General features: G+C 36.1%; 1 protein-coding gene across 2 annotated transcripts in view; it reads left to right on the top strand.

The window, feature by feature from the left end:
* The first annotated feature begins 2,047 nt into the window (after positions 1–2,047).
* LOC150083339 (protein O-linked-mannose beta-1,4-N-acetylglucosaminyltransferase 2-like) overlaps positions 2,048–23,182 on the top strand; it is a 36,493-nt gene continuing 15,358 nt past the window's right edge. The window contains exons 1-2 of one of the 2 annotated variants that reach the window (XM_090377198.1): positions 2,048–2,159; positions 10,118–10,225. The gene's annotated coding sequence lies outside the window, so the exon portion shown is untranslated. The remainder of the gene's footprint in view (positions 2,160–10,117; positions 10,226–23,182) is intronic. The other variant, XM_090377197.1, reaches the window with a different exon arrangement.

Here is a 23,182-nt window from a genome sequence, read left to right as displayed (position 1 = left end):
ATTAGAGTGTGATTGTGATTGTAATTAGAATTTCAGGGAAAGGGCTAAACGATGTCTAGGCAGAAAGAGAAGTCTACTGCAGTCACTATTTCAATCGTCAGCAGTTTCGCTTTATGGTTTTCAGATTCCCTTTATTTATTTATTTTTATTATTTTTATTTTTTTTTTTTCACAGCAAAATCTGCTTGTGGCTAATTCTTCTTTTGTATACCGCAAACAGGACGGTTTGGCAGCAGCCTATAAACAATACAATTTATAATATATTTTTTTAATTTTATATGTATCTGTACTGTAATATTGCAAGATTGGATGAAGAGAAGCTTAGAAGGCCCGAATGAGTTATCGAAAAAATTAATAAATAAAGTGATTGATTCATAATTATGCAAAGAAAAAGCAAAGAGGAATAAGATTATTATATTTGCATATTTGATTATAATTTGTATAATTTTTTTTTTTGCGAATTTTAATCGGTGATTTTCATATTAATTGTGACTATTGTCAGTAACGTTTTGTGAACTGACTATTAGTATTTAGAAGTTAAATAAAAATTCTTTACCAGGTACGTAATGTTTTCTGCAGCTAGCATATTTAACGCGTTTTACATTTAAGAGTCATCGGCAGGCGTTAAAAACTTTTTAATTTTCAGATATTAATAAAATTCATGGATAATAATATAACAATGTTTTTATTTTATTAATAATAATTACATATCGGTTACTGAAAGTATTGGTCTATGATGAGTAAAGTAGGATATATAATTTTTACATTGAAGAGATTTTAGTTCACGACTAAATACACCATCTATAGTTGTTCCATTACGTGTAGTATTTATCGAAGGATCTGATGACATGTCCAAGTTGAAGAATGTTTTTATAAATGTGCAGGACTCTTCTCCAGCCTCAGAGTTTAATTGTAAAGAAAAAAAATTGCATTCAATCTGAAAATACCAGGTGACTTCAAACCAGATGCGTTTTCGAAAGAGTTAGCTTTCGAAAACTGCAATTTTCAGAGGTTTGAAAGTTCTTTCGCTAGTATAGAGCTAAGATGAAGCTCCCTGCAAAATTTCATAAAATTTGGTCCAGTAGAAGATAAATTAAACTGGAATAAAATTTCCTAATGCTTTTCGCATTACGGTTTTTCCTTACAAAATTTTTGGATAACGCCAGTAAAATGTTTTTAATGTCAATATTTCCTTTTGTTTCCTATTTTGTTTTCTGATATTCTCTTATTATAATATTCATAAATATACAGGTTTGTTTGTAACATATACATATGTTGTAAATATTAAATAATAATAAAAAATATACACATGTACTACATGCACCCCCCGGAAGTTTACATTCTCCCTTCCCCCCAGGTGCAAACACTCTGGATTCAACACTGCTAACTTTCGTCAGAATTCAGCAATCCCTCAGTTTTACTGTTATACGATTAATCCGCATTTAACATTCTTCTCCGAGCTTTTTATTTATTTTAAAATTTCGCTGTGTGCGTCCATCGTGTTCACGTTTTTGCTATTGAAAAAAACTTTATCTCATCAATAAATATGAAACAGGTGCTAAAGTGTCAACTTTTCTACTTTCTCATTCGGAATTTACGTAGCATCAATCGCGGGGAAGACAAACCAAGGTAAAAAAGTAAACTTTATTGCTTTCCTTTTCGAAAAAATAATTTGTTCAGTGTGTAATAAATTTTATGCCAATTATCTTTTACCGAGCGTATTTTGGACTTCTGATTTTTGCTGATCGCTGATTTCTGTTGTAATAACAAATTTAAACACTGGATGGCGCAGCGCACGTTCAACGCGCAAGGCTACCTGCCTCGTCATCTGGCACACTTCGAGTGTCGACACAGGGTTCTAACTGTCTTCACTCCAAGGCAAATAAACGAGCTGGAAGGTGGTTAGATGTCTTGAGGACGAAACGGCGGTGGTTGTTTTGTGTCGAGAGAAGCAACATGGCTTCCGTTATACCATTCGTTTCTTAGAAACGGTTGGTGATAAAACGTTTTTTTTTTTTTTTTTCATCTTTCGTCTTCGAACTTCTTGCTAATAAGGTTCTAAACGAGAAATTCAGGTGCCCTTAATTACAGTCGACTTCGACAATTATGGAAGTTGTGTACATTTTAGTCAGTGATCACTGGCAGAAAGGTTATGAAAAGGTAAGTAAATTTTTACAGTACATATAACCCTAGAGTTATTAATGACGCTTTTTGGAAATACCTTTACACAAAACTATAATTGAAAAAATCTATTTTATGCTTTAAAACATATGGGAAAACATTCGGCTAGAGATATTAACATTAATTAACTTTTGGCCATATTATAGCAAGGTTTATCGCATAACTGTCGTATGCAAATAAGATTGTGATAAGATCTTGTATTATTTTCGTAAATGTATTAATTTATTAATTGAAACAAACGAGGAAAATTTTAAATCGACTGAAAACATACACCTTTTTTTTTTTTTACAGCGTATTCATAACCATAGCAGTTATATGAATAAGATAACTGCTATGGTTAATGAGTTGCCCTAATTATTTGAAGGCCGTTTTTTTAAACGATACTTAGGAACATAAAAAAAAATTATTGGAGAATATTTTTCTAATATAAATTTAGTAATTCTAAAAATCCTAGATTTTCACTATTTCTGACCTTTGTACGTTTAGATGTAGTTGAGCAATATTTGAATTGGACAGAAACACCGATATGTTTCTTTTTAAAAATTAACCTCTCCCAAGTTTTTTCCGTTGTTAAAATTTCAATTTTTTTTTTTTTTTTTTTGGAACCTAAAATGTTAAGAATTGCCGATTATCAGAATTGGATGGTAACGAGGTCCAAAGTTGAGTTAGAAGTTATTTTTGGTAATTTTAACTTAATTCATTACTTTTTTCACCCAGTAACTAAGTAGCTTAAGTCGAAAAAATTTTCTAAGAAAAATAAATCTAAATGAAAGGATGATAAAAAAAAAATTTATCGGGCTGTAACCCGACCTTCCATATTTCTTGGAATGTGAAGAATGTTTTAAGCGGTGGCCTATATAATTTCTCATAAAGATTACCAGAAACACATAATCCGATATGTAACTTTCGCTCAACTACTCTATCGATTGTGTCATATTTTCCACAGAGTAGTAAAATATTTATATTTTATACTATCTTACTACTCTGTAATACTTCCTGAACCTGCGCCGAAATGCCGATTCGATTCCTTTCCTAGGAAATACTCTACTACTACTACTACTACTCACTTTTAATTTAGAATCAGCGCTCGTCATATTTTGTGCAATAGTTAATTATTTTGATAATGAAAGATAATGCATTCCTGAATAAAAATTAACCCCGAAAAATGAAGCTCTGGAAACTTTAATGTGAATGATACACGATAAATATTTATAACTCCAAGCGAGAACATAGCTAGTTTTATCCTAGATTCTTCATCATCATTGACTGTAAACCACACATTTAGAAAATTTTGTATATGCAGTACAGAATAATACCGTGATGTTTTCGTGATACTGATATGAAACTTTTATACAAAACTTCTGAAATGTGTTCATAAGGCAGTGTTTAGTTACTGTACAAAATGCTTTTGCCAACTATTTATATTACCCGTTCTGCTAGGAGGGCATTCCATTAGTATTGTGTTTACCCCTTTTATTAACCAACAGAAATTAATGTGCTTAAAAAATTAATATCTTAATCAAAAGGGGGAACTACAAGTTTAGACTAAGGTGGCAATCTACAGTTTTTGCGTATTTTGAGATGGATTTTTTGAGGCCATTAACAAATCGAAGCTATTTGGTGGCACGAAACTGGTATTATTGGATGCAGTTTAATTTACCACGCTTAGTTCTGAGAATCCTGGAATTACATTTAATCTGTAAACATAAAAATATGGAATTTTATATAGTAAAATGGATGATATATTTTTGGTATTCCATGAAATGTGAAAAAAAAAATTGAAATTATTATTACTTTCTTTTTCGAATTGTTACCCAAGAAGCCTTGCAGGGATAGGGTGTGTAGGTACACGTGTTTTGAATAACCGTGGTTCAAGTCCTTGACTGCTAAATACGGTGTTGCTTCATGTATTTTCCCTATCTTGTGAACCTCTCTGATCGTGTGGTCGTCCCGGAGTATAAACAGAAAATTTATTTATTTGTTTATTATCATTTCCATGCCATTGTTTATAAGTCGGAAAAGTGAATGACCTGTGAATGTGGAACATTTTTAAAATTATTATTGCTTTCCTTTCGAACTGTTATCCAAAAACCTTTCGGAGATAGGGGTGTATCCCCCCCCCCCTATCCTTATGTTCTTATAATAAATAGGAAATAAATAGTAAAGATTTGTTAATATGAAGCATTTTTGAAATTCTCACTGAATGTTTAGGACTATCCCAGGGGCTCACATCTGGTGAGTATGTGCTTGGCACACCCAGGGTCCTGAGCTGGATATCATCATTCATCTCTTTCTTGGTAATTCTCTTCTACTTCTTTCTCTGTGGGTAATTCAGAATTTTTTTTTTTTTTTTTTTTTGGCTGGTGCAGCATAAACCTCAAGCTTCCTTGCACCATATGGCTAATAATAATAAGCAACTAGTCCGCTACTAATGAAATGTGCTTCACTTCCGGACCACCACCACCTGTGGTTCTTAGAATGTAAGCAAAGTGTGCTCTAAATCGTTTTTCACATAGATTGGTAAAAACTGTACGCAAAACCATTGTAGCCGCCAGTGAAGTTAGGAATTATTTTTTGGTTGATTTTATTTTTATTATTATTACTAGCCATATGGTGCAAGGAAGCCCGAGGCTTATGCTGCACCAGCCAAAAAAAAAAAAAAAAAAAAAAAAAATCTGAGTTACCCTGTGTGAGAGAGAACCAGAAGTTGAAAGAGAAGAATGATGATATCCAGCTCAGAACAATGGGTGTGCCAAGCCCATACTCACTAGATGTGAGCCCCTGGGGGTTCTAATGCGCAACGACGAAATATGGATTCATCTTGCTGATTACTCCGTTTTTTCCCTCTGTACATAAACACTATCTTTCCTCCAATTATTATTATCTCCAAAGAGACACCCAGTTACAGCCATTGACTAGGGGTTGTATAATAGATACATATTCTATTGTACGGTGGACTACTTACTATAGTATATACAATTATATATTGATTAATTTAAGTGGTGTATAACACTTAATATTGTTACATTTAAATCATAATTTATGATTTGATAAGAAATTAATTTAACCATATTTACTTATACAAATATCACATAACTAAACAGACAGTATAAAGCAATAAAACAGAACAACGTAATTGCATGTACTACAACGATAATACAAAATGAGGACAGTTAAATATAATACAAATTTTAAAGTAAAAAAATACAAAATGAGTGCAGATCTAAGAATGAAAGATTGAACACTGTCCTGCGTGAATTGGAAATAATTATTGAACTACTATTCAGTAATTTACCCCCTATTTTTCTACTTGGGTTTTAAAAATGTTCATTTTAGTTTATTATTATTCGGCCTGTATGTCAAAAAGGAGCAACTGCCGTTTAATAAATTATTTCTAATTCTCGCAGGACTGTCTTCTGCCTTTCATTCTTAGTACACTGTATATCGCGTTACTTGGGTGTGAAAGCTCCTATCTTATAATTTACAGTTCATTTTTACTGATGGTTTTTAGAATTTATTTTTCTTCTGTGGCTTTACCTAATCACACTATTGCAGCAATAAAGCTGGATTTGAAGGTATGCATTTAGAAATACTTTGTCCTGTAGTTTTACTCAGTACACGAACTTTCTGGTTCTACTTTGGTCCTTGAGGCTGTCATAGACATTCTTTGAGGTATGCCAAACTTGGGCTTGCTACCTGGAAGTCTAAAACGCTGATGGAATTGATATTTGGGTGTCATTCAAGTCAGACAGCCAGATCCTCTGCTTGCACTTTGACAATGGTGGGAGTTAGCTGTGGGTATAACTCCCGTTTGGAAGTCCTAAAATAAAAATAGTCGCTGATGTTTCTAAAACCCTACAACAACAACAACAACAACAACAACAACAACTTCTTCCTGATTTATTCATTCAACTTCCGTTTTCTGGAACAATCTCCCTTCATACGTATTTCCTGAAAATTGCAATTACAGAAATTCAAGTCTAATGTCAACAAGTATCTTCTTTCATCTTCTCAACCTTCAGCCTACTAAGTACACTGGTGTGCAAACCTTCAGTCTCAACCTACTAAGTACACTGGTGTGCAAAACTTAAGGATCAACACTGTTTCTAAAAGTTACAACCACAAAATCTTTACTTAAATATAAGTAATATATTTAACGTGTATACAGTACAAAGAAGTTTTAGAATAATGGCTCCGAAATTAGACGTCTATAGTTTGAAAGTTTCCTGAAAAAAAGAAAAAAGAAATACATAAAATTTAGTTGGAAGATAATTACATATATAAAAAAAAAATAGTGCCAGTGAACTCTGCAAGATAATATTGATGACCGTATAATGAAACGGAACAGTAATAACAGTTCAAAAAAAGAAATGAAATAATGATAGACTAATATAAAATATGTCCAAGATATATGGGAGCTTCTGTATACTAAAATTAAAACAAATTGATAAGTGCAATAATGCTATAAATCTAATTACTTGCTTTGCACATTAATAAGTACGTCATCAGGGTTCTTATATTTATGTATCCGCTTTTAGAGGCTATAGACCTTTGGATAATAATTTAATAATTATGTGGAGTTGGGAGGACTATCCTATTATTATTATTATTATTTATTTATTTTTTTTTTTTGCGGCTATTGAGATTAAAATGCAAGTCTAAATGCTTATAGAAGAACAAACTGCTTTCACATTGAGGTGCTATGGTTGTGAAAGCAAAGTTTGCAGGACTTTCAGATACATTTGTTCGAAAGTGTTGTAGGCAGGGACGGGCTGATTTTAGTTGGCCGTACCGGCCCTGAACAATTCGAGCCCTCACCTTTTTTTTGCAGCTGTAACATATTGTTGTAGTTGTATAGAGTTTTAGGAGCTTTAACGACTAAGGCCATATTACTCCGTATATGTCTGTAAACTGTGTGTGTTCTCTGGTTGATTTTCTGTTTGCTAGACGAAAATGCGAAGTTTCCGGGAGAAAAAACCATACTGTCCGAAAACGACTAATTCAGCGCCGTTGTGAAATCGGCTCATAAAAATTCCTCACGTCATCGACGGGACCTGAACTCAGGTCTTTTCCACTCGGCATAGGGAGTACGGCGATTCTATCAACTACACTACCACGAGAGCAACTACAATGTGCGGTTAATGGGTAGCCTATGTGATATGTATAAAAGAAAAAGAAAATATTAATCATTTGCCCGATTTCGGTTTTAATACAATATGAATTAATTTATTACATGCTGACGGAGCGTTTAGAGCATTAACATATATTCTTTATGCATATATGTTAACGCTCCTGAAAAGGTTAATTTGTCATTTAATTATTGATTTGCTTCTTTATTAATTAAATGGATCCATAATTTACTTTATTATTAATACATATTTAATTCTGTCTCCTAAAATGCAGAATAATATATCTTTTATTTTTCATGTTCTTTAATTGAAACCATTTTGTCCTCGATATGAAACCCTAACGAAGCAAAATAATAATGGTAGTGGCTTTTGTAAGGGAAGGATCTTTTTATCACTAGAAATTATATTAAAAAATTAAGCACTGGTAGTTTATTTACTCATATACTGGTGTTAAAGGAAAAGCCAATGGACAGTAAAATTAAAATAATGAACAAAACAAATTCAAATGAAATGTGTTGTAATTAAAACTGTCTGCTGAGTACCCTACCGCCTTCTTTGGACTTGATTTAATGACATTTTCTTTTATTTAATACTAAATAAATTATGAAATATAATATGTGCGCTTTTTGCAGAGAGTTCTGTATTTGAATGGATTATAAATTATTAAAAAATAATAAATTGAATAAAATTTCAATCCTTACTTTGTTCAGAATGTTAACAAGCTCCCAGAAAAGTGAATAAAATGCTAATTTCTGATATTAATAATAACTCGAGTTGATATTATTTGCATATGAATTCGAAACTAGTGCAAAGGTACCAGCGCAGCGATAAATTGCCTGTGAACCCATAGACAATTTTAAATTGCCTGTGAACCCACTGTTACGCCTCCCCTCAATTTTACCACTACTGTACTGTCGTCCTCTCTCCCTCCTTCCCTCCCTCAGGAATAACTTTAGTAAAACTACTTCGAAACTAGAGTAGTAAAACAAATAAATACAAATTATTCTCTTTAAGTTTACACTGGTTGTTTTTATCGCTATCCGATCGATTAATCCCTGCATAACAATTTTTAGAGGGTGATGTAAGAAGAAAATTGTTGCTACGATGGTTTGTGAGTATCGGTTTAAGATTCTAACGGATGGGGAGGAGAGTGGGGAGATATTGAGTATTCCCTAAGCGCGATTAATTCTTTCATAAAAAATCAGTATATTAGGGAGATAGATATTCGTTTCAAACCCTGGAGTTTATCAAATGCTCCCCAGAGAGGTAGATCTAGACCACTGGTCATGACCCCACTTAATTGCGTAGGGAACTGGATTTAGAAAGTATAGATTTTTTTTTTTTTTTTTTTTTCATGTACGTAAAGGCGTTTTATTAATTTTGATCAGTATGTTTAAATGTTTGTACACCATGTTTAAATGCTAATAATGCATTTTTTCCCAGTAATATTATTATGAAAATCAGCAGGATGGAAATGAATTATTAGAGCAGAATGTACATAAAGTAGACCAAAAAAACAAATTAAGTGATTAAATATTTGCACGTACGTTTCTCGTAAAAGGAATAACACCTTATTTTTGAATTTTAAGTTACATGTATTATAGAATTATACAATTATTATTATAATTAAATACTGTTATTAATTATAACAGAAGGCGTGTCATATCATATATTTTTGAATTTAAAATTAACTTAGTATTTAAAACTTTTTGCATGTTTTTTGCAAGCATTTTCTAACTGAAATAAAGATCATTGTATAGATATGTGAATCAGATTTATTGTTACAGGTTTCTCTGGATTATTCAAGATAATAAAACATAACGGAGAATTCAAAGTTACCATAGGAATATAGTTAGCAGAAAAGACACGCATTGAAAACATTTTGTGTGTGATATCTACATATACAGCGAAATTCCGATATAAAGAGAGCTTAGAAAATTAAAATACTCATTATAAATGAGGAAACACATTCCGAAACTCGTCTTATTCATTATTCAGAATTTCTAATGGTGAAAAAAAAAAAAAAAAAAAGTAAAATTCTTTAATGTAACTTCATTATACAATCCTATTGTAACCCTACAATTGCTAATTTGATTTGTTTCATGTTTTCCTTTATTATAGGTAATGGCTAACCAAGTATCGTTCCGTCCTTTCACACAAACTTGCCTCAATGTTTTAACTTGGTCTTATGAAATCATATAAGATAACTTATAAAATCAACTTATAGGATAACTTATAAAATCATTGTCCCTGAAGTAAAGTGTAATGGGGAAATTGAAATATATTTCATACGAATTACGATAAATTTCATTTTATTTTAAGTATAAAACAAATTGTGATCTATCAGGAAAATTAGAATTAATGAAGCAGAAAAATTAGTTTTGCTGCTTCATAAAATTGCGTACAACCTTACGTCACAGTTCACAAAGCAAAATTATCAAAAGCTGTAATACAAATGTCGTAAACTTAATAAATAAAAATAATTTGGTAATTGATATGAAGTCAAGTTTATCCTTACTGCATAAAAAGTTAGAAATATATATATATATATATATATATATATATATATTGATTTATTCATTGTTGCACATACAAAAAAGCTTGTATTTTAATTTAAAAAACGAAGTCTAGTTTCCTTTTATTTAATTGATAACATCTTTCAAGTGGAGAGTAATAAAATTAACAGTAGTAGGTTCATAATAATTTAAACTTATTAAAGTTAAATACTGATTATGAATTTCTTGGGGGAATGCAAATGTACATTTGTACCTCTGGTTGCGTTACTGATCTGAAAATTTATTTTTCCAGAACTCGAAAAATAAACCCAAGAAAAACATATAACACCCAACGAATTCCATAAACTGGTTTCTTCTGACGAAGATGACAAATTCTTAAGTTTAAAAGATGAGCAGCAATGTATGCTTATATAGAAATATGTATATATATAATAAATTGTGAATATAGTGATATTAATCAATATCTTTTTAAGGCTAAGCGATTTCTTTTAATTCAAGCATCAGATTTTATACTCGGCGTATAAGTCGACCTTAAAACTCCAAACGATTTTTCAATGCTTCAAAGTTCGACTTTTACGCTCAAATATACGGTAAATTTTCATCTGAGAGTGGGTTTGACCACCGTACGTGATAATAGGGGATTGTTGGCTCATAGGACTTGCACTACTTCCTATGGGTGCTCGATATAGTCCGTTTACAACAGTCCGCGTAGCACTACAGTTTTTTTCTGGCCAGTTCTGAAAGAGTTTTGTATATCATCACAGAGAACTATGGGGAAGTTGAACTAAGGTTTAGGAGTCGCTCTACATAAGACACAACACATTAGTATTAATAGTGGCAAATGATGCAAGAAAGCAAGCTTATACAGTATCAGCCGAAAAAAAAAAAAAAAAAAAAAAGGAGAATGCCTGTTATATACTGAGTTGTAATCTACATCCATTATAATAAGAATCAGTATTGCAATCAAACGGCCTCCGTAGCCGAGTGGGCATGTGGACATGTGGACATGTGTATATGTAAAGGGCGGCTCCTAGAACGTTTGTTCAACTCCGCCTCGTATCTCTGTGAAGAACAGTAGCACTACAAATGGGCCAGATATGTGTGTGACGTCGGTTTGTGTGTATTATGTGTGTGTTCTGTTGTTCTGTTCTGGCCGCTTGGCTACCCAGAAGCATCAGTCACCTGGACAGATGATTCTGGGTACTCGTCCACACCACGGGAAGGTGGGCCAGTCCATGTAAAGCACGTACTGTCTCAAGAGAGACTCTGACCCACCTAATGTTGTCAGAAAGTAGGCCAGGATCCTCTGGGGGCCCATTCCAGAGGGGAAAAAAAAAAAAAAAAAGGATCACCCGTGGTGCTGGATTTGAAACCAAAATTATTAAAATGAAACATTTATGTAACTAAATAATAAAATAAATAAAATTAAAAAATAAAAATAAAATTAAAAAAAAAAAAAAAGGAAGAAAGCACTTAATTTTGTCTGCAGGCCGAGGAAAATTTCATTTCTTGAGGATTTGAGTTTATGTATTATTAAAGGAGATCTAACTAGCTATGCATCAGCAGGACCGTTGTGCTGCATTCTGTTGAGATCTGTCGACACTGAACGCCTTCGAAGAAATACGCCTTGAGCGAAAGCCTGAAGAATCTGAAATGACTCCGAGCTTTGAAGCAGAGACGACTCCTGTCCTGATTGAAAATTAGTAAGTGCTTGAAGAGGAAGTCTGAGATCGTCATACAGGGAGCAATGAAACAGGATGTGATCCCAACTCTCTGGTGATCCACACGAACAGAGGTCTGTTTGTGATAAATTGAACCTAAGAAGACTGGTTCATCGATCCATGTCCTGTCAACAGGTACGACGTGAATATGTCCATGCAGAACCACAATCGAACACGTTTATCGAGGAGAAATGAAACTTGTGGTATAAATTTTCTCGTTGTTGCACCAACGGGAGCTGTGTCCCATCGAGACTGCCAAATGTTTACTAACTCGTTCCACAGTCTCCTTCTTTCTTTTTTAGCATCTTCTCGAAGGTTGATGGTTATTCCAAGAAATTCGGTCTCAATCTGCCTTTTCAGTCTGTATAAAAAGCCTCTATAAGTAACTTGCAAGTCTAAAGGTAATGTTCCGGCTAGTACTTGCAGAGCTTGCGTCGAGACTGTCCTGCATGCCTTAACTAAACACCGCAAGATGGTTCTCTGCAATGAGGCGAGTTTTGTAATGAAGTGTTTGAGCCGTGCCCTGTGAAACCATGCACCGGCAGCATACGTGATTAGAGGGAGGAAAACTGCATTGTAATAAATCCTTAAAGTTTTTCTGGAGAGCCCCCATTCAACACGGGACACCCTAACAATTGCACCAGTAAATCTACGTATTTTAGATGATAAGTTTGTCAAATGAGGAATAAAATTGAGACTGGAATCAATTACCACTCCTAGAACTTTGTACTCTTTAACTATGGGGAGACGAATGTTGTTGATCTTGACCAACGGAGGACGAGTGATATCCAACTTTGATCCAAGAATCATCATCTTTGTTTTTGACGAGCTGATTTTAAGCTTATTGGCCACAGTCCAATCGTAGAGATCCCGGAGAACAAAATTTGCGGTATTTTCCAGATCGGCCCTAGAGTTACCATTTACCAAGATGGTGAGATCGTCTGCATACGCTATTATTTTTACGTTACCGAAAGATCGGGAGAGCCACTGCTGCAGCACCATGTTCCATGTAAAAGGACCCAATATAGAACCTTGTGGGCACCCTCTAGATACTGATCTTGATACTTGGCTATGTTTAGCCTTGACTATTATGGTTCTATTGGCAAAATAATTGCGGATTAAAAGGTAAAGGTGGTTGGAGCACCTAGCCGATCGCAGACGCTCCAGGACGCTCTCCCACCAAAGGGAGTCGAAGGCACCCTCGAAGTCGATGAAAACGGCCAGGGTATATTTATGTACCGAGTTTTGAACTGAAGAGACAAAGTCCACAAGAGCATCCTCGCAATAACGTCCGGGACAGAACCCATATTGACTTCTTGAAAGCAGATCCTGTTCTACCAGTAGGGTATTCAATCTAATGGCCATTAGTCGCTCTAGCAATTTACCCAAGTTAGCCAGCAGAGCGATCGGCCTGTACGATCTAGCCGCTCCAGGAGGCTTATCCGGCTTTCTGATCAACTTAACTAGAGCGACCTTCCAAATTTCCGGAAAAGTTTCTTCCTGAAGGCATCTGTTGAATAAGTTTAGAAGAACGTAAGGTTTTAATTTCAAGACTCTGATGATAAAAATGTTTTCTATAAGATCTAGTCCTGGGCACTTCTGAACATTAACTTTATGGGAGACAGCCTGCAGTTCATTCAACGTAAAAGGTTCGGTGGTTGTTGAGGACACATAAAATTCATTGTCTGATCGGATTTTAGAGTGAATAGGTAAGTCTGAGGTAGGATCATCCAACGGAAAAAGAGCATCTAAGATTGCATTTGTAGAATCATGCCAGTTCAGTGTTTCCACGGAGTCTGCCACAATTGAGCCAAATATGTTAGAACTAGAGGTTTTTCCTCTTACAATCTTGTATAGAAGACCCCAAGGGTTAGCATTTCCAGAGGTGTGAACGAAATTCATCCACGTTTCACGCTTTCGAGAGGCAATGGCCTTCACGTAGCTTTTCCTCAAAGAAGAATACTGCTGGTAAAAACGATTAACGTCGGCTTGGGGCCAGTCTCTATGCCTTTGGTAGTACCTACGGGCTCGATGAACTTCCCTTCTTAACTGCGATAACTCCTGCGTCCACCATGAGCACGTCTTCTGGTTAACCCTCTTTTTCCTAGAAGACTTATATGACGCTTTTATTATAGCATTTTGAATATAGTTCACTTGATGAGAAATAGGTGAGGTTTCAAAAGAAGCAAGTTTCTGTTCGTCAAGGTCCAGAAGAATGGAAGAGTCAAAAGCATTCCAGTCAATGTTTCTGATGGAAAATCTTATTAATTCTGGCTGTGAGAAAGTGTGTGAAGATGGAACGGTAGAATCAGGGGAAAGCATATAATAGATGACTCTATGGTCACTGGTGCACCAGTCCGTATACACGGTCCAGTCAGTAAGCCGCAAATCGAAGTGAGAGTTTGTCATCGTTATATCTATATTAGATTCTCCTGCATAACTTGAGAAAGTATGAGGGTGATTAGGCTTGTTGTGAATTGAAACACAATGATTAATTATGAACTCCTCCAAGAGAAGGCCACGTGCATCTGTAGAAGAGCTGTGCCAAAAGTTTGATTTTGCGTTGACGTCCGATGAGATCAATATATTGCGGGAGTGCAGTAGCACACGCTCTTTGAGTAGACCGGGGTTCAAGCCCCTGACTGCTAAATACGATCAATCTGCCAACCCGCACTTTACCAGCGTAGCAGATTATGGTCCGTTTCCCTCAGCATGAATTGTTGAGGATGCTTCCATCCTGCAGTGGGTTGATAATGGTTGCAGTTTATTGCAATCAGATAATATGATAATGAAATACATATAGTTGATATGAAATCTTCCTTATGAATCCTTTTAGCAACTTTCCGTTTCTTTTCCATTCCAATAAGTTTTTTATTCTAATGTACTTTACGCTTTTTCCCTTGGAAAATAAATTCGACAAAATTTTTATCAAGTATATAAGCTTTTCCTGTTGCACAGTCCACATCCACGTTGTTATAATAAAATCATAACAAAATCTGCTTTAATGCGAATTGCAAATATTTCTCAACAACTTTTTCCTTTAACTCCTCGTATTTCATTTTGCATAAAAGTTAAAACAATGTAATTTCAAATAACAAATATAACGTTTAAATTAAAACAAAATGTGACTTTTTTTGTGTGTGTGTGTGGTCTGTGTTATGTTATAGAAGCACATGCTATGTTATTTTTGTGTAATGGCTTATCAGAGATATCGTGTGTTTAAAATAAATAAAAATATCTGTTTGACAGTCGTGCAATTCTCAATTTCTTCTTTAGAGAAACTCAACCAGTATTAGTCAAAATACGTCTCTCTCTCTCTCTCTCTCTCTCTCTGAAATATACTCATTTTTACCGCTCGATGTAAACATCCGGAACTCAAGTTGCTACTCAGGCCCTTCATGCTATCTTTAGTATACCTTATTTAGTACTTTTCCACAAGACACGTGTTTAGCAGTGGTTTATGTGTGATTCAGCCAGCGAAATTATTATTATTATTATTAGCTGTACGGTGCAAGGAAGCCTGAGGCTTATGCTGCACCAGCCAAAAAAAAAAAAAAAAAAAATTCTGAATTACCCTGAGAGAGAGAGAGAGTCAGAAGTAGAAGGGAATCACTAAGAAAGATAATGATGATGATATCCAGCTCAGGACACTGGGTGTGCCAAGCCCATACTCACCAAATGTGAGCCAATACTCTTTAGTGTATCACTAACTATTTCCTTTATGTTTCCTTTAAATTTAGCTTAGTATTTTAAATAATTAATTTAAATAACGTTTAATATTTTTCTCACCTCAGCTGACGAATTTAAAAGCCAAATCTGAAGAACCTGCTTTGGTCATTATACAGTTATTCTAACGTCCTGATTCTTGGGCTTTTCTCCCAGCGCATCCCCCTTTCCCTTCGCCTTGAAGGGAGCAACGTTCAGCGATTAATCTGTGTGCGCCCCTCCGACTTGAAGGCTGTGGGGTTAGGGCCGATACATTTCATTAGGTATCGGTTTCGGCACCTGAGACGAACGTTAAGCCCTCCCCCTTCGTTTTCACCTATTTTACATCCTAAAACTTACCCTTAGTGGCCCTTAGTAGTGGCGGGAACGATAATACTCATTATAGAGGACTTATCATTATAGGACGTATTCGTATTGACGAAGTTTCACTACATTTATAAAAATGTTCTGTTTAATACCCCAGCACGACTACTAGGTCACAGTAGATTATAATTATTTCGACAATGAATACAAACTTTAACCGTACAGTATTTAGTAGTCACGCTTGAACCATAGTCCCCTCAAACGCACTTGCTACTGCACTTTCGTTGACAGCTCGGCTACGTTGGTCTTCACATTATGCGCATTGTCTTTATGAGGGTTGATGACAACAAAGGTGCACGAGATTTCTCATTTAATAGACTCACTTTTACCCTTAAGATGAATAGGTATCCTTGTATAGGGATATATTCATATAAAATAACCCATGGATTCTTCATCATCAGGATAACCCTTGTATCCTTCTTTAATTTTTTCCCTGCTTCATATACGTAATAACCCCCCCCCCGAAAAAAACTGACGGGTGGGAATCGTCGATCTCTGAAGAAACTATGAAAGCGGACCAAGATGTATTCCTTGGGAAACGAAATTTTGAAACTCCAGACGTCCGCAGGAGTGTTCACGGTCCGTAGGAAGCTTCGTGGCAGAGCTACTGTGCACAAACTCCACATCACCACCGAACGTCAGACATCGTTTGCGGTACATATCCCATAATTCTTTGACAGTGGGAACAGGCCCATTGAAATAAATTTTAAGTTGTAAGAGGCACAGTATGAACTCCTTCCCCTGGAAGCTAAATTAGCTAGGCCAGATCTGGTTGCTGGCTCTATTTATTCAGTAATTCCCAAATAACGAATGACTTTGATATACAGTACAAGGTTCTTGGTAAAGTAGATACAATAAATTCTGCTAGATGACATGCAAAAATCCATACTACAACGATTTTATCACACATGCAAAAACAACAGCAAAACTTCTTACAAGGTCAGAATTTCTGGATATGTTCAAATTATGAAATTTATGATGAGGGTCGCACTTCGAAACGAAACTCTGAATATATTAGTTATTAACAAAATCACACATGCCTTGATTTTAACATGAGGCCTATACTTTTGTCAGTAAATAAGGTACATTACTCTAACAAAAGACAGTGAAAATAGATATATTAAAGCTTCATATTTGTATATATATATATATATATATATATATATATGAGATGTGTGCTGTACTCTTCTTTTATTTTTATTAAGTAATACTTCTTTTTCAACATTATTTAAATATAATTATATATATATATATATATATACACACACAGGTGAAAGTATAACAAAAAAAAAAAAAAAAAAAAAAAGAAATAAAGAAAATTAGCATACGGAAACTTTTTGTCGAGACGGGAAGTTTTATGAGCGTTTTTCATAACGTAGACGAATGAGGCAGTCTTGGACAAGGGTTCCCCTCTCGAAAATTTATATTTTCATCCAGTAGTACATAGTGATGGGCTAATTCTAAACAGAACAATCAAAATTTCATCCACTACAGCAGAACCGAATTAATTGCATTGGATTACTCCCATGTTATTTCCATGTAATGTGATCTTCTACAGCAACTCAAATTGTGGTCTTCAAACCCCTGTGAGCGTCCGTAGGTATCCAAATAATGTCCAAAATTTTTATTTTTGATATCTAGAAACTTAACGTATAACCCAGAATAAATTTTGTTAAGCTTTTGGGGTACACAAAAAAAATAAAATAAAATAAATAACGCTAGCGGGGTTCTTAGATCACTAAAGTTTGAGAACCACTCTCTGCAGGAAAAGTCAACACAGAAGTAATAAAGGTCGTTCACAAAAAAAGGGTTATAGTCAATCTGGACGCCTTTGGCTTCTTCAGGCACTATCAGCCGTATAGCAATTATGATACGGTGTGAGTACTGTACATTGAAAAAAAAAAAAAAAATAATAAATCTGTTTCTTGGTCTTGAAAGTTTTGTCTCCTTGGAAAAGTATCCGAGACCTTTTCGTCACCGGGGAATAATGCCCATTGGATGGGAACTGTTAAGCTTATTTTCATACCTTGACAGAGGATTGCGAGGTTTTTATCCGCCTCTTAGAAACTTCGGTTTTGTGCCCTGCAAATCTGGTTTGCCTGATTTGCGGGGTGAAATACCAATGCCTCAAAGTTTTAATTATGTTGATGTAAATTATACACAAACGCAACCTAACCCAACTTGGAACTTTACGAGGTCAGTAATTTTCAACCTATTTCCCGGAACCTTGGGTTTCGGCAATTTTTTATTTATTTGGTACACGTATATAGCAACTGTTATTAAATTCTGGAATTATGCAGAAAGTTTGGGTTGCAAAAGTATTTTGTAGCCGAAAATCAATACTTATGTATCGAAAGCTCCGCATCCACTTAATAATAATAATAATAACGAACCCAGGTTCTACTAGAGACCCTAAAGACCCTACCGCCCCATAAAAACGGAAAAGACGATCCCGCACAACAGACCGGACATAACCTGATTTGCCTCATTGACAAGAAGGAAAAGGCTACCTGTCTGATCGACAAAGCGGTGCCCAACACTGGCAACCTCCAGAAAACCTACGAGGAAAAGATCAGGAAGTACAGTACACGGACCAAAGACAGGAGGTCAAAGAGATATGGCGTATGGAACAAGCAATGACTATCCCAATTACCGTGTCATCCACCGGCATGGTGACAAATACCCTACACAAGAGCCTAGCAGCAATAGAGAACATTTACAAGGAACTCCAGAAAGTCGCAGTCCTGTGCATTAGGATAGAGAATTCCTCGACCAAGAGTAATAGCCGGAATAGCAACCATCCTGTGTTCTCGGTACCAGTATCCGTCACGGGGTAGAACCCTTCCCCCCCCCAATCAGAGAGAAATAATAAATATACTAATAATAAAGTTCTTTAAATTAATTGTTAATAAATTTTAAAACGTCATGAATATGGAAGCGTGACCTCTTAAATATCAGAAATATTTTAAATGAAATAATTATATACAAAGATGCCGAAACGTACAAACGAAACAGAAAATATATGAATGAACAATGAAATTAGGTTATGGAATTCGACTATGTTTAGAACGTGTATTATTACACTGGGAGAAATTGCTTATTAAGAAAAAGTTTTCTAATAAAGCGGTTACTGTAAAATCTGCTCCCCCTCCTCTTCAGAACCCTACCACTAAATGAAACAGAGATAACTGAATAATGATCCTTTACTAGTCGGTGCCAAGGAACTGCTCTTTAGTTTCTCAGATTTCGACTGGCATTCATAGCCTCGTTCGCTCTGGCGCTACACTATGGCAGAACCAACTACAATTTGTTGACTCTTATAATAGCAGCATGCATTTTGTCGTCAGTATTTAATTTCACCAGACAAAAGTACACGAGGTGTAGCGATAAAGTTCCCAGACGTTCTGTTGAGATCATGTTCGATTTGAAAATAAATAAATTTTCTGTTTATACTCCGGGACGACCAAACGGTCAAAGCAGTTTACAAGATACAGCACCGCATTCAGCAGTCACGGGCTTGAACCCCGGTCACTCAAGTCACGTGTACTTATGCACCCGCGCGCCTGACCACTAGGCTACGGCAGCCTCAGTATGTTGTAATTCAAACTTCCTCCAACAGCTTGTGATACAGAGATTGTCCTATAGGTTGACAGGTTGCAAGTAACAACCAGTTTCGTTAGCGTTAACGTTCTGTGTCACGATTTTGCATTGGAGCAACGAACGAATATCAAATTTTGCTTTAAACTGGGAAAATCTACAACAGAAACATGAAACGTTAAAAACTGTTTTTGGTGACGAAAGTTGTCATACCAATGTGCTTGAATGGTATAAAGCGGTTCAAAGACGGACGTGAGGATGTTTGCGATAACCCAAGAAGTGGGCATCCGTCAACTTCTCGAAATGAGGACTGAGTTGCAGAATTCCAGGGAAATGTGGAACGAGGTTGTTGTTTTGCTCCTGAGAACGATAGCTGATAAGTTAGATATGAATAAGGAGGCGATTCATCAAATTCTGAAGATTTAGGGAAAAGGAAGGTCTGTGCAAACGAAAAGGAAGGTTTGTGTCTTACAGCCTCACGGATGAGCAGAAGCTACGAAGAGTGTCATCATGGAAGACTTCATCCAGACTAGTCGAGGCCGTCCTAATTTCCTTGGCTGCATTGCTACTGGAGATGAGTGTTGGGTGTTTCAGTACTACGCAGAAACGAAGCGTCAGAGCAGGCAGCTGGATCTTGTTGCACGACAATGCTCCCGCCCATTACGCACTTGTTGTGAAGACATTTTTGACGAAACATGACATTGTAGAGATCAATCATATACTCTACTCCCCTGATTTACCATCTGTATCTGTGTAACTGTTCAAGGTAGCCCCAAGACTCTCGTCCATATCCACCTAGTAATATTGTCTAAAAAAAGAAACTATGTAAAGGGCCTGAATATATGCTGTATATTGCATGTTAATACATAACTGATCACTGAATTATGATCACCTACCTAATACTTCGTAGGTCCTTCTTTTGCCGTCAGTCCAGCAGCTAACCGACGTGGCATTGATTCAGCAAGTTGTCAGAATCGTTCGAGAGGTATGGCCCAACCAAGCTGTGTGTAATGTGACTAGCTATGGAGGTGATTGGTGTATCCAGAATCCTGATATGCCTTTTCATAGTGTCTCACAAGTGCTCTGTGGGATTGATATCGCGAGAGTTTGGAGGCCAATCGATATGCTGGAAGTCAGAATTGTGTTCCACAAACCATTCCTGCACATCAAGTGCCCGATGGCTCGGTGCATTGTCATCTTGGAAGACACCATCGCCATTCGGGAAAAAGTGTAACATAGTGCGGTGTACACAGTCAGCAAGCAGTTGACGATAGCGGAGACCAGTGATACGTTGTTCCTCATGCACCAGGGGGTCCAAGTTCCTGCCAGTGAAACACGCCTCACACCATACTGTTGTTGTTGTTGTTGTTATTTGGTTTTTAGGAGCATTAGCAACTAAGGCCATATTGCTCCGGGGATATGTGGTGGTCATTCCTTGACCTTTGGTGGTGACGGGCTCGAACCCCGGTCTAATCAAGAAGCGTGTGCTACGCACTGCCGCTCCTATCCACCTGGCTACGGAGGCGCCGCCCTACACCATACAACCGCCTCCACTTTTGATACCATGCATGATGGATGAAGAACCTCATGTTGTTGACGCCAAATCCGTACACGACCACCCACAGTGTGGAGTAAATAACGTGACTCATCCGACCAACACACCTTCCAGTCTTCTAACGTTAGTCCAACTTGCATGCTCTTTGCACCAGGCGAGTCTTTTACGCCGGTGAACCTTGGTTAGGAGGGAGTGCCGTAGGGGTCGTCTGCTGGTATAACCCATACGTGCGATGCATGGTCATGCAAGATATTGTTCCGGGTTGGCTTGGTACGTGTATTGGGTAGTCGACTCTTCAACAGTGCTGCGCCTGTTCGCCTGTACGAGTCGTCGGACCCGGCGCTCACCTCTAACATCAACTTTTCGCTGACCTTTGCAGTTTTGCCGTTGTTTGACCATTTTGACGCCAATTCTGGTACACTTTTACAACGGCGGCTCTCGAACACTCCACCAGTTCAGCCGTTTGGGAAATCGAGGCACCAGCTCGTCGAGCTCCGACAATCTGTCCTTTATCAAAGTCCGATAAATCCTTTCTTTTACCCATCACGCTCGGAATTTTACGACCTACTGAACCACTGACACCTTATCTATGCTACGTAGGTGGACAAACTGCGCACTCTCGGACCTCACGTGGTCAACGGGTCGCATTCAGTTTTCATAGGGGTGGTCATAATTCAGTGATCACTCAGTGTGCGTGTAATTGGGTCTACTAAAGACCTTACTGTACTAAATCCCGCACCCATCTGAGGTAGTGCTATATAGTTGGGTGCCAGCGTCCTGCACTCGGGCTATACACCTGAGTGTCAACAAAACAAACAAGCAAACAAACAAAAAAAAAAAAAAAAAAAACTGCGCATGTCCAACAATGGACAAACACAGAACAATCCCGAACCCAGTACACTGTAGTTAAAACTAGTAATTCAGGTGCCAGCATCCCGTGCTCCGTAAATTACCAGCAAAAAAAAAAAAAAAAAAACCCTACTTTGCCAAAACAAGCCTGCCTGGGACAAAAAAATTAAATAAAAAAATAATAAAATAAAAATAATGCACATAGTTATATGAGCTGCAAGCAACAGACAAGAGAACTTTCCTTTTCTTAAATACTAATCTAACAAAATTTTGTCAAGCCTGGACATTTTCCTTACTTTCTAAACATAAACTCCCTTGTCCTCTGACAAGGTGTGGCACAACAAACTAAATTCTTCGTGTAGTCATCATAAATAGGACAACCAAATAAAATATGAACCCTGATCTACCACCAGCGGACGTTTCCTCTTTCCATGGTGAAAAGTTCCCTCAAAGGTAAAATGACCAGACGTCCCGGATTATGCGGGACATTTCAGGATTTCAGTCGTTTGCCCCGCATTGGACATGTAGCCGCCTACTTAATGGCAAGCATAATGCAAATGATTTGCAGTATGTTTGCCGGGAACCAATGGTACAACGGAAACAGTTCAGTCGGCAGTAAATAAGTTGTGGACGTCAACAAAAACACAACTGACCGTAGAAATGCTGAAAGCGATACTACAAGTTAGTGCAATTTTGCTAATTGTCGTGAAGAATTTTATGAAGAATAGCAAATAATGAAAAATTTTTAAGAAACATATATTTAATTTCTCTTGTTTTTATTGTAAAAATAAGTAATTATTAGTATTATTTCACAGAAAAAATCTAACCTTTTTTCACTAAACAAAAACGAAAGTCGATTAATTTTTTTCCCCTTCTAATTACAACTATTTTTCTCAGTTCATGTCCTTCACACAACCTTCTGTTCGTCACGTAGCGTAACATTAGGGATACCGTATACTGAATTCAGCCTCTGTAAAAAAAAAAATATATAATAAAAAAAAATATATATATATATATATATTTTTTTTAAAGTTTAGTTCAAAGAAGCATATGTATTATGCTTCTTTGAACTAAATATAAGTTTATAAGTTTAGTTCAAAGAAGCATATGTATTTAATTTATATTTTGTATGTGAATATGTTTTTATAAATAAAAAATAAATTGAAAAAAAGTGTATATTGTTTCTAGGGGTAATTGTAGCATTATTATTATTATTATTATTATTATTATTATCAATTTATTTCCGAAAAAATGTCCCTTTACAGCTATGCAGCTAGAGGACATGAGTTACCTACAGAGATAAAACATAAAATACAGACAAATACATTGTATACAGAGCCAGATACAATATACGGCCATAAACAGCCACTGGTGAAGATACAAAAACATAAAGTTACAACAAATACAAAAACATAAATTTACAACAAATACAAAAAGTGCATACGGATACATCGGAGAGTGGATAGTGCGGCATCACAGAGAGTCCACCTAGAGCATGACGAGGGCATACATGTCTACAAGAATGGAAGCTCTGTAGGTTCTGTCC

Source organism: Mastigoproctus giganteus, chromosome 7 (assembly GCF_048544385.1).
Source record: "Mastigoproctus giganteus isolate SK-2022 chromosome 7, ASM4854438v1, whole genome shotgun sequence".
Taxonomy (NCBI): domain Eukaryota; kingdom Metazoa; phylum Arthropoda; class Arachnida; order Uropygi; family Thelyphonidae; genus Mastigoproctus; species Mastigoproctus giganteus.
This window is presented reverse-complemented; position numbering and strand designations above follow the sequence as displayed.